Below are 12,062 nucleotides of genomic sequence, written 5' to 3'. Positions count from 1 at the left end.
TATATATTTTTTCCTGTTGATTGTTCATACACTCCCTAGTTTTTCTGATACATTGTTGGTTTCTTAAAAAGTTGATTTGTAGGAGCTTTTCATGTATTAGGGAAATTGTGATATGATCTGCAACTTTCTCTTTCCCATACTGACATTTATGTTTTGATTCTGCTTATGGTAATTTTTCTAATATAGAAATGCTTCGGCTGGGTGCAGTGGCTCACGCCTGTAATCCCAGCACTTTGGGAGATTGAGGTGGGTGGATCATTTGAGTTCAAGAGTTCGAGACCAGCCTAGCCAACATGGTGAAACCATGTGTCTACTAAAAATATAAAAATCAGCCTGGTGTTGTGGTGGGCGCCTGTAATCCCAGCTACAGGGGAAGCTGAAGCAGGAGAATCGCTTGAACCCAGGAGGTGGTGGTTGCAGTGACGCCAGATGGCGCCATCGCACTCCAGCCTGAGCTACAGAACAAGACTGTCTCAAAAAAACACACACACAAAAAGAAATGCTTCATTTTATGTAGTTGAATTTATCCTTTATTTCATGGGGTTTGGATTTTCTATTGTAGTCATAGTCAGAAAAACTTTCCCTATTTTGAGATGAAGTTACTGCCAGTGATATTGTAGCGAAAGCTGTCACTAGTTGTGCTTACTATATGCCAGCATACTAATTGGCTTACCAGTCAATTAATGAACTCTAATTGACTATATGCATGCTACAAATCATACTGTGACTTACCACGAGAAGTCAGTGAGGGAAAATGGAAACCAGTCACTGTATTTTCTCAAGTAGTATCATCCATGTCCTTTATGATCTTATTTTTAAAGAAAATCCAGGTATGAAGTATGGATATAGCCTTATTTATGTATTTTTATTCAGATGCACACAAAGTTATCTCTATAAAACTTGACTGCATAATCCATGTTTTCCCAGGGATTTGAGATGCAACCTTAAATAGATACTAAGTTCTTATATGTATTTGGGTTTATTCTAGACTTTTTATATATTGATTATATCTTTTACACTATTCTCTTATTTTTGGTGATAAAAGGCTAGTCCTCTGTCAATAATGTTCATTTTTAGAATTTTCCTGCCTGGTCTTCCTTGACTGCCCTTGCCCTACAACTTTATTTTGAAAATTTTGAATATACAGAAAAGTTGAAAGAATTTTACAGTGACATACCCGTCATTGAGATTCTACCATTAACATTTTAGTGTGCTTGTCACTATTATCCTTTGGTTCATTTCAGAGTAAATCGCAGATGTCAGTGCACTTACCCCTAAAGCATGCATACCATGCTTTACTTCAGTATTTTAGTTTTATTTTAATTTTAGAATACAGATACAATCAAGTGCACAGATCTTAAGTGTACCATTTTATAGTTTTGACAAGTGTATACATTTTTGTAACCCAGTCACCTGTTAAGATAACATTACCCTTGCCCTGGAAAATTTACTCATTTCTTTTCCCATGCCCCCACCTACCTCTAGAAGAAAGCAGTGTTCTGCCTTTTTTACACTATATATTAGTATTACCTGTTGTAGAACTTTTCTGTCAGTGGAATCAGAGTATTATTTTGAGCAAGGCTTTAATGTGCCTGAGATTTATCCATATTATTGCATATATCTGTAGTTTGCTTCTTTGTATTGCTGAGTAGTATTCTGTTGTCAGAATCATGGTATATACAGTAGTTAATAATAATGCTCTGATTATTTTTAGGCTGGATTAGTTAATTTGACACAATTTCTTAAGTCTTACTAATTAAAAATAGTACATGATGGTTCTAATAAAAATTTAAAGTGTAGAAATAGAAACCAAAAATCAGTCTTCTTATTCCTGATTCTCATATATAAACTTGTAAACATATATCTGTAAAAATATGCATGTGCCACCTATTGATGAATATACATAACTTTTTTTCATAGATAGAATCATTTATATGTTGCTACTACAACTAGTATTTCCAGTAACACTGCACATCATCCCATGAAAGTATACTGTTAGGTAGATTCCTATTCTTTCCAGTGGTTCCATAGAACTCCATTATGTGAGTGTATTGCACTTTGTTTAAATAGTGCTTTATTTATGATGTAATTATTACTTTTTAGGGGAAAAAAGCTTATTTTCTTGAATTATTTAAGTACTTCCTGTATGTAGTCAAGGAAAACTTACCAAAACACTTTGACTTGAAAAGCAAAATCCTCTTTACGTTTCCCATCCTTGAACTTTTACTGTTAATATGTAGTTTTTATGCCGTTACAATGGCTGAAATCCAGTGTTTTTGCATGACCAAATCATCTACGGCCATACCACTCTGAACACCCCTGATCTCATCTAACTTGGAAGGCAAGCAGGATTAGGCTTGGTTAGTACGTGGATAAGAGACTATAGTTTATGTAACCATTCTGTTCTTATTTGTCATTTAGGTTGTTTGCTTTTTTCTTTGGCTTTCCAAATAACTATTTTTTTCCCGTTTCTTTTTTTCTTTAACAACGCAACTGGTATACTGTTTTTGACTTTTTAAATAACTCTGCAATGAACATCTTCCTCTATGTGTATGTTTGCTTTATTCTCATTAGTAGAAGTTATTTTCTAGAAGTCAGCTAATGCTGCTGTTGGAGGCTTTCTTAGCGTTAAGTATACTTTCTTGGTTTAAATCCAGTACTTCAGAGGAACTTGTTTTATGATGTTATGTATTGCATTATAAGTAGTTCCTCATTTTGTTTTTTGTTTCAAAGAGCCATTTTAAAAGAAGTTACGGGAGATAGTGTGTCAGTGTAAATTCTAGCCTACTTTTGAGTCCTGTATATCTCTGCTCCATACATTCTGCAATTATTTATTTTCCATTTTACAGGCAATTTAAAAGTTGATAAAAAATTTATAAAATCTTAAATGAAGTCACTTATAAATGAAAAGTGTTTGAATGATTACAGATTCCACATAGCATTAATATATACTTCAGCCGGTCGCTTATTTGTTGCTCCTTGTAATAGTTATAAATGCAATAACAGGTACTTTGAGGCCTGTAACTTGTGATCTTTTTTGGACATATTTTGTAAGAAATTGTCATTGTGACGTTTCTTATTTGTTACTATTACTTTCTTTAATGATCTCAAGTGCTTATCTTACCTTTTTAAAAAGTTTAATTTTTTATGGTAGCAAGCAGACTGTGAAATAGGTAGAACTTATTTTTGAAAACTGCTTTATAAACTTGCAGTTACCAGTCTCTGAAGTTGTTAATGTACTTTCCTAAATTGAATCGTGTTAAGTTTGGATGCCTGTGATGACATTAAACAGCCAAATTGGAGGAACAGTTAAGTTCTGTGAGAATACATGAAGTTTGGAGGAATCGTGAGTATACGTTGTGATTAGGAAAAGGCTCTTGAATCCACCTAGCCTCTGTGGGTTTCAGATGTAGAGAAAGTTTTATTGCCATACTGAAGTGATTGGACAATTTTGGAGCTATATTATGAGATGCGGGGAAGGTTAAAACAGGAGTTACTTGATCCAGTCTCTTTTTAAGAATGTTGCTTGCTGGGCGCGGTGGCTCACGCCTATAATCCCAGCACTTTGGGAGGCCCAAGTGGGTGGATCACCTGAGGTCAGAAGTTCGAGACCAGCCTGGCCACCATGGTGAAACCCCATCTCTACTTAAAATACAAAAATTAGCCAGACGTGGTGGTACACGCCTGTAATCCCAGCTACTGGGGAGGCTGAGGCAGGAGAATTGCTTGAACCCGGGAGGCGGAGGTTACAGTCAGCCGAGATCGCCACTGCATTCCAGTTTATGGCATGTAGAGGTTTGATTAGATAAAATGTTTTGAAGACAAAGGAAGACTAGTTAGCTATTTCTTAGTCTAGTTTAAGAGTGAGTTGTGAAATGCCTGAATTTAGATTGCTATAATGTTGGTAATTAGAAGCTCCTTCTCAATACATTGTGATTTGTTCTAGGGAAAAGGCAGGCATAGTTATCTGTAATACCAACGGGAGAAACAGTCAAACATACCAGTAGCTGCTATGTAACAGTGGTAGAAACAATGTACAGAAATTATATAGGTCTGGCAATTTAGGAGAAATACACAAAATGTTTCTATTAAGTAGAATTTATTTATGCCTTCTAAGGGCTCAAAATTTGGTCATGAGTGCTGAGGAAATGGGATTCTGTGACTCTTTAGAAAGACATAAAGAAAAAAATTCTCTTGCAGATTCTAATGCTATGTACTAAATTATTTTGAAATTCAGTTAACTGAAAGTTACTGGGAATGGAAAGGGAGAAAGAGCGCAAGGTGGTGAAAGCCAAATATTTTTTCACAAAAATGACCCACTTTTTCAGATCGTATGGTTCAGTGCCTTTTTTTTTTTTAATGAGTAAACTAAAGCCTAGAGAAATAAAATGCTAACGCAGGATTATATAACTAGTGAATAAAGTAGAAATAACACCAGACTGGAAATCTGAAAATTCTGTTTTTTGGAGTACAGTTCAGTGCTTTTCTTCAATACCAGACTGCTTCATGGAAAGGCTAACAATTTGGCTTGGGACAAAGTAGGTTTGAAAGGTAATATAGGACTTAAAATATAGCAACCAGAATTTAACTAAAGTATATTTTTAGGGGTGATTATAGGCATTTTTTTAATCATAGTTCATTATTTAGTAATCCCTTAACGATTGTTAGGGTGCTTGGCAAGTTAATAAAGTGTGTCTTATTTGTAATTATATTTATTTGTAATTATTTCTAGTTTGGCAAGTCAGCTGTTAGATGAAAAAACTGAAGCTTAGTTTGCTTAGTCTTAAGATTCATGACCGGAAAAGTGTCCATAATAATTTCTCATTTTTAAAGATAAATTTTGGCATGACTGTGGTAACCGTATCAGAAAATTTTGGTAGCAATGTTAGAGAAAGACTTAGAAGTGAATCTCTAACATATATAACCACACAGCATTAGCCAGAGCTTTTAAAGAAATATGAGAAAAAGGTTAAAGGCTTAATCGACTCAGCCAAATTTATCCAACAGGACGATAGAACTAGGTTTTTTGTATTTCTAGTTTTAGGGCTATTTCTTTTGGATAATTTTGCCTTTTTGGTTTTAAAAGAAAATGTTCACTAGCCTCTGCTCTCTCATTTTAGTAACCAGAGGGATGGATTACCTGAGATCTGTTGTTAACTAGATAGAATGTGAGTAATGGAGTGGGGGTGGCCTCTAGAACCAGTCTTTTCTCAGATAACTCAATTCTTCCTCAACTATGAATAGGAATTAAAAAAAAAAAAACCCTAAATATGAAGGTTAGTCATGGGTTACCATATTGCAGATCCACCTTTTTTTTTTTTTTTTAAAGAGAGAGTTCTGTGGCTTGATGTATAACCATAATTATAACCACAACTATCTGTGCTTAATTTGTCATTTGGGCTGCTGCTGTTTGCACTGAACAGTACAAACTTTTACTTTGGTTTTGTTATCTGATTATTGGGTCTTTAACACTTAGTGGGCACTTCTTTTTTTTTTTTATTTAATTTAGAAGTTATGTAACTTCTAAAGCTATGGTTCTCAAGTGTGGTATCAGGATTCCTGGAATTTCCTGAGAGCCTTTCATGGTGTCTATGAGGTCCTTGTTTTTCCAACTATGTATCTGTATCAGGTCAGGTTTTCTTCATGTACTTCAACCAGTATAACATATCATAACAGATTGAATGTAAAAACAGATATAAGAATTGGCCTGTCTTCTATTAAGCCAAACAAAGGTATTTGCAAAAAGTGTAAAACATGGTCACTCTTCTCAGAAAATTTGTATTTTATTTTGGAAAAATAGTTTTTGTGTTTTTTTTTAAATTTTAAAAATATGGTATTTAATTTCAGGTGAGGCTATTTATCATAGAGCTCTGCCTATCCCTGACCTGCAGTGGGGATATGACCTAAATGGGGAAGATGAGCCATTTTCAGAGGCCAGTACAGATGCTGGGGGAGAGAAGAGTAAGCTCCTTTTTCTGGTTTCACTAGCTGTTAGAATAATGTAAGCTGGGAACTGCTAGGGGGCCATCATTTTTGCCACACATAGAGAGCGTTTCTGAAAGTGAAAAATGCAGAATAGAGAGTCCTGATGATATGATTTGAACTCCTGGATTCAGAAAAAAAGCCAGCCCCACATATGGGCTTCCTGTTTGTTTGCATATAAATTCTTCTGATTAGTCAAACAAATATAGAGAGTTTTTATGCTAGTTTTAATGGATTTATTATATCAAACTAAACTAAATTTTTTCTCAATTTTAATTCTTATTAAATATTGATATAACTCTTTTAAATAAAAAGCTGTTTGGAGTGGTTCCTATTTTTAAAGCATAGAGGGCTCCTGATACCAAAAAGTTTGAGAACCATTGTTCTAAAAGTAAGATGGAATCACGCTATTTCTTGGAATGATGTGGGGGAATAAAAGAACTGACCAATAGTTTTCAGTGTTATAATTACATGTATTGTGATACATTTTGCAGTGATGAAGAAGTATTAATAGATTGTGTGATGCTCAAGGATGGATCATGTTTAGATATGCTAATATTTTGATTTTATTTTGTAGAATGAACTGGGTGTATAATAACTCTTAATGAGTAGTCTCTGCTGTAACTAATTACTGTATATAAGTAATCTATTTTTGCTTTCTTGTTTGAATTAAGTGAAGCATGTAATAAACTACAATTAAAATTTTCAATGTATGTATTATGCTTGCTGCAATGAAATTTGGATTTTTAAAAGAGTAATTCTAAGTACAGAATATAAAATCATGACTTTGATGCAAATTAGATATTTTTCCTGAATATAAAATGAAAATTTGGAAGGAACAGACGTGGGTGCATATCCGTGTTCTAAAGTTACTCAGTTAACATATTTAAATTTAATTTTTAATTCCCACTACCACCTCCAGCTTCTTTTCAAGATTGCTGAAAATGGAAGCTTGGGTTAAATTCCGTGAGTTATATTCTACTGAATTTCTAAAGTCTCCAAGAAACTCGTGCAAAACAAACTTTTTGAAATATTGTATTGGAGTATTATAGCTTTCTTTACGGTCTCATTACTGTTTTGAAAATCTGAAAAACTAAAACACACTATGGGTGTGTTGGGGGATTAGTACAACCTTTATTTCCAGAGGTGATTTGTTTCTTATTAAGAATATTTAGTTTTTAAAGATATTTTATTATAACATTTGATTTTCTGTATTAATTTGGCTTCTGTAACTTTAGTGTGTGTACTTCCCTCTCCACCCCAGATATGGTTGGAAGAGAATGACCTTCTTAGATGGTCACTTCTGTGCTTTTAAAGGGTATGCATGAAGCTGGAAGTCTCCAACTGAACTGTTTTTAAAAACAAAGATGCCAGCTGGGCACTATTGCTCACACCTGTAAATCCCAACACTTTGGGAGGCCAAGGAAGAAGGATCACTTGAGGCCAGGAGTTCGAAACCAGCCTGGTCAACAGAGCAAGACCCTATTTGTACACCCAAACAAAAATTAGCCAGGTGTATATTGTGTGCACCTGTAGTCCTAGCTACTGGGGAGGCAGCGGTGGGAGGATCTCTTGGCAGGAGTTCAAGGCTTCAGTGAACCATGATTGCACCACCGCCCTCCAGCCTGGGTAACAGCAAGACTTTGTCTCTAAAAAAATGAAATGGAAAAAAAAAAAAACAAAAAAACTTTATTAGCTGTATCCTTAACACAGTATATTCAGGAATTGACAAAGTTTTATTTTTATGCCTTTAAAATCATTGATGTGAATGACTTCATAGTGATTTGGAAATTTAATTTGCCAAAGCTCACTGAAGCAGTTAATTTGAAATCCTTGGAGGATTAAAATTGGAAACCCCAGTGTTCGTGAATGCTCACTTTGCTCCATTTCACTGGACTCCTGTCCCTCATATATGTCAAGAAGGTCAAGTAGGCCTTAGGCTCTTTCTGATGGGTTCCCTTGGCCTGGGCTTTTTAAAATTTTTTCTTTTCTGGATAGCCATAAAGCATATTTGCATTCCATTTCCATTCCTATCTAAATTCAGATCCCTGTTTAAATGTCCCTTCAACAGAGTCCTTCCTTGATGATCTTAAATAATACTTGTTTTATCTTTTCTGTTTTCTTTCTCCTTACTTTTCTTCCTTTCTCCTCCTTTACACTTTATCTTTTCAACCTGGATTTTTCCTCAGAGCATGTGTCTACATGACAATACATACTATAAACGTATGTTTGTGTAATATGCATATTGGCTCCCCCCACCCCCGAACGTAAATTCCGTGGCAACAGTGATGTTTCTAAAAGTTGTATTTTCAGGATCTAGAACAGTGACAGAGTAGGTGCTTTTAAAATTTTCTTGAATAATGAATGCGATATTTGGACGATAATCACTAAATCCAACATACTTATTTTCTTATTTTATTCATCAAACTTTATATGAAGATGAAAGATTCCCTGACAGAAATGAGCCATTGATCTAGTGAGACATATATTTGTGTGTATATTCTCTCGCTTAGTAACTATTAATATGTCTCCGATCTTTTGTGGTGTGTATTTTATCTACAGTGTAATTTTTAAAAAATGCTTTTCTATTACTAATATATGTAGATCAGTAATTGAACAGACTACTGTGTTATTTTATATTTCATATATTTGCACAGTATCTTATGAACAGATTTAAACCTAATGATTTTACTCATTGATATTTGTGCGGGATTTACTATCCAATCCAGCGCTTATTTGCCAAGAGCTGTTCAGCCTATGCTTGAAGCCATTCTAATGAGGGAGAACCCTCAGGCAGTTTATTCTGCCTTTGGGAGGCCTCTGATTGTTTAAAAAAAAACAAACAAAAAACAACAACAACAACAACAACAACAAAAAAAACAAGCCGATCTCTATTTTAAGCCAAAACCTGTTTGGCTGCTTCTGCTTACTGGCTTTAGTTACATTCCTTGGAGGATATATTGGACAAATGTAATCCTTTTTCCTTGTGATAACCTTTCAATTATTTGAAGACTTAGCAAGTTCTCTCTGACATTTCAGTTCTCTAGGCTGAGAATCCCTAGAAAACCATCTAATAATGATATCCATTTACCATCTTGGTCATTTTCTAAGAATCTGTTTGAGTTTGTTTATGCATTTATAAAGGTGGAACCTAGAACTGAAAGCACTAACACTCTACTGCATAGGAGAGCAGCACTCTTTCTTGTCTAGTTCTCAGTTTTCTGTTTTATTGCATGTTTATAATTTATGTTTCCCCCCAGCCATTTCACACTTTCATTTCCTTTAACTTAACCGTTTACTAAAGTGCTTAAGTTTTCACCTTCTATTTGCCTTCTACAAATGCTATTGTTGAGTTAGATCTCATGCCTTATTTTGTAGTTTTTGCTTTTGTTTGTATTCTGCTCCCTCACCAGCCCCAACACACACACAGAAGAGTAATTGCAGTTGGAGCACTTGGTGATCATAATCATACTTTATTGGCAGATTTTGTTGTTTGTGGGAGCTAAGAAGTACTTTTCAAAACTTGATTCTTTTTTTCCCCGATCTATAAGGCAATTTCAGGTCTACTTTTTCTTTCACACATTTTCAGGATGCTAGCAGTATATAGCAGGGGTAAAGAAAAGTCTAGCTCTGACAAGATATAGATCATTCAAATTACAAACCTTTTATCAGCAGTGGCAACTGGTAAAGTACCTCGAACAATCTTGCTAGCCATGGAGATAATGTTTAAAAATAATTTGCTATATGAATATAGTTTTTTTAATTAGTTAATTTGAATGTTTATTTAATTGACTTTGCATAACATCATTACTAGAAGTTCAGATAATATAACATTTAAGACAAATAGAAAAGAGAACATAGGTTTTGCCTTTCTGTTCCTGATACATAACATTTCAGTATATTATTAAATTTCTGTGGTCCATATTTTTTACTCAGCTTTTTGTTTTCAAAAATATTGAAGTAAAAATGGAACTTCTTGTAGGACTTAAGAAAAATTGTTTCCCAAATGCAAATTCAGTTGTTTTGCCATTAAATGTGAAATTATAACCCCTGCTTCTATATAATTTGAACTTTTAACAAATGTTAAAAAGTCATCTGCCTTTCAGATTATTTCAAGGATTTAGAACTGTATATGGTAGTATATTTGTTGTGGCTAATGGTTTTTTATTCAGTTCAGATTGCTTCTACAGAAGATGTTGAGCAGAGATTCTTTTTTAATTCTATCTTGCTGTTTTATCAAACTGTGGTTTATAGACCATAATAATTATAAAAATCACGAAAGCTTTCCTCTAGATTTTTAGCTGCTAACATTTTAATTCAGTTTTAAAATGTCCTATTTAAAAAATAATGGTGCAAAAATAAAATAGATTTGGTATTTCGTTGAGAGAATTGAAAAATGACAGGTAAGTTATTGGAAAAACCACTAATAAGTTAAAAATTCACCACAACAATCAAACCAATATTAAATTACAGCATTTAGACTCAGCGTAGACTGAATTTATATACAGCAGTTGCAATAAAACGATAATAATATTATGTATCATAATGATTTCCAGTAAATTGAAATATGTTTAGCTTGATGTCTAGTTTGGTTGATGTCTGGTTGATTTGGTTGATAGGGAGTGACTGTAACTCTAGGTGTTTAAAAAGTAAATTGGAAGTCAGGTTTCTGGCACCTCGTTGTAAGAGGCAGTCTAGTGTGGTGGTTAAGAATGTGGACTTCGGAGTATGAGATTTAGTTTTAAATCTTGATTCATTTCCTTGCTGTGTAGTCTTGGGAAGTCTACTTAGCTTTTCTCTGAACCTCAGTTTCTTTATCAGTAAAGTGAGAGCCCAATATAGTATGTAAAATTAGAAGTGCAGTTCATGGCACAAACTAGGTGTTGAGTAAGTGTTAGTAATTAACTACTGCTATTATTTTATTGTTAGTTACTCTAACTTGTAAAATCTTAATAATTTTAGCTTAGTTACAAACAATTATATCATTCTTTTGAATTGGATGAAAATAGTTCAGACATCAAAAATTTCCCGTCCTGACATTGTTAATTGAAATAAACCAGGCACAGAAAGATTAATGCTGTATGTTACCACTCATATATGGGAGCTAAATAAGTTGGTCTCATATAAGTAGAAAGTAGAATAGTGGTTACCAAATGCTGGGAAGGGTGGTAGGGAGGAGATAGGGAGAGGTTGGTTAACAGATACAAAATTACGCTGGATTGGATGAGTAAGTTCTAGTGTTGTTTAACACTGTAGGGTAACTATAGTTAATTTATTATATATTTTCAGATAGCTAGAAGAGAAGATTTTGAATGTTCCCAACACAAAGAAATAAATGTTTTAGGTGATAGATAGGCTAATTACCCTGATTGTTCATTACACATTGCATACAGGTATCAAAATATCACATTGTACTCTGTGAATACATACAATTATTATGTGGTTTTTTTTTTAAAAAAAACTTTCCCTTCTTACCCTGTCCCTCCTTTACTTAGTTCATACTATCATCCTGTCCAGATAGCCGTAGTTTATTTATCCTTCCACATATATATAAACCAGATTTCTCTCTTCTCCCCCAACACAAATGGCAAATGCTATACAAACCTTTTCTTTGTCTTGCATTTTAAATTTAATAAATTGATAGGAAGATTTCTTTAAGGGTTGAAAACTTAATTACCTGTCTTTTTATCTTTTTGCTACATGTCATTCTTTTGTGTGGATTTTAATACAGTTTATTTTTCCAGTTCTCACTAAATGGACATGTGCACATTTTTGATTTTACAATCAATATGACAATGAATAACTTGTACACATGTCATTTTGAACACGTGAGTATATGTGTAGAATAAATTCGTAGATGTAAATTGCATTTGTGACCTTGATACTACCAGAGTACTCTATCAGCTACCAGTTTACTCACACCAGCTCATGTTTAAAATTGCGTTTTCATTAGTCTTGCCACCAGAATACATTTTCATATTTATTGGATTTTGCCAACCTGATAACTGAAAAATATTTCAGTGTAACTTAAATTTGTATTTCTCTTATGGGTGAAGTTGAATTTTTACTCATTTAAGAGT

At 33.8% G+C, this 12,062-nt stretch overlaps 1 protein-coding gene across 44 annotated transcripts in view; it reads left to right on the top strand.

Annotated features, from left to right (window-relative positions):
* The window catches only part of RBM26 (RNA binding motif protein 26), a 93,821-nt gene that overhangs the window by 14,168 nt on the left and 67,591 nt on the right, over positions 1–12,062 (top strand). The window lies entirely within an intron of this gene.

The sequence above is a fragment of the Gorilla gorilla genome, chromosome 14 (genome assembly GCF_029281585.2).
Source record: "Gorilla gorilla gorilla isolate KB3781 chromosome 14, NHGRI_mGorGor1-v2.1_pri, whole genome shotgun sequence".
NCBI classification, from domain to species: Eukaryota; Metazoa; Chordata; class Mammalia; order Primates; family Hominidae; genus Gorilla; species Gorilla gorilla.
This window is presented reverse-complemented; position numbering and strand designations above follow the sequence as displayed.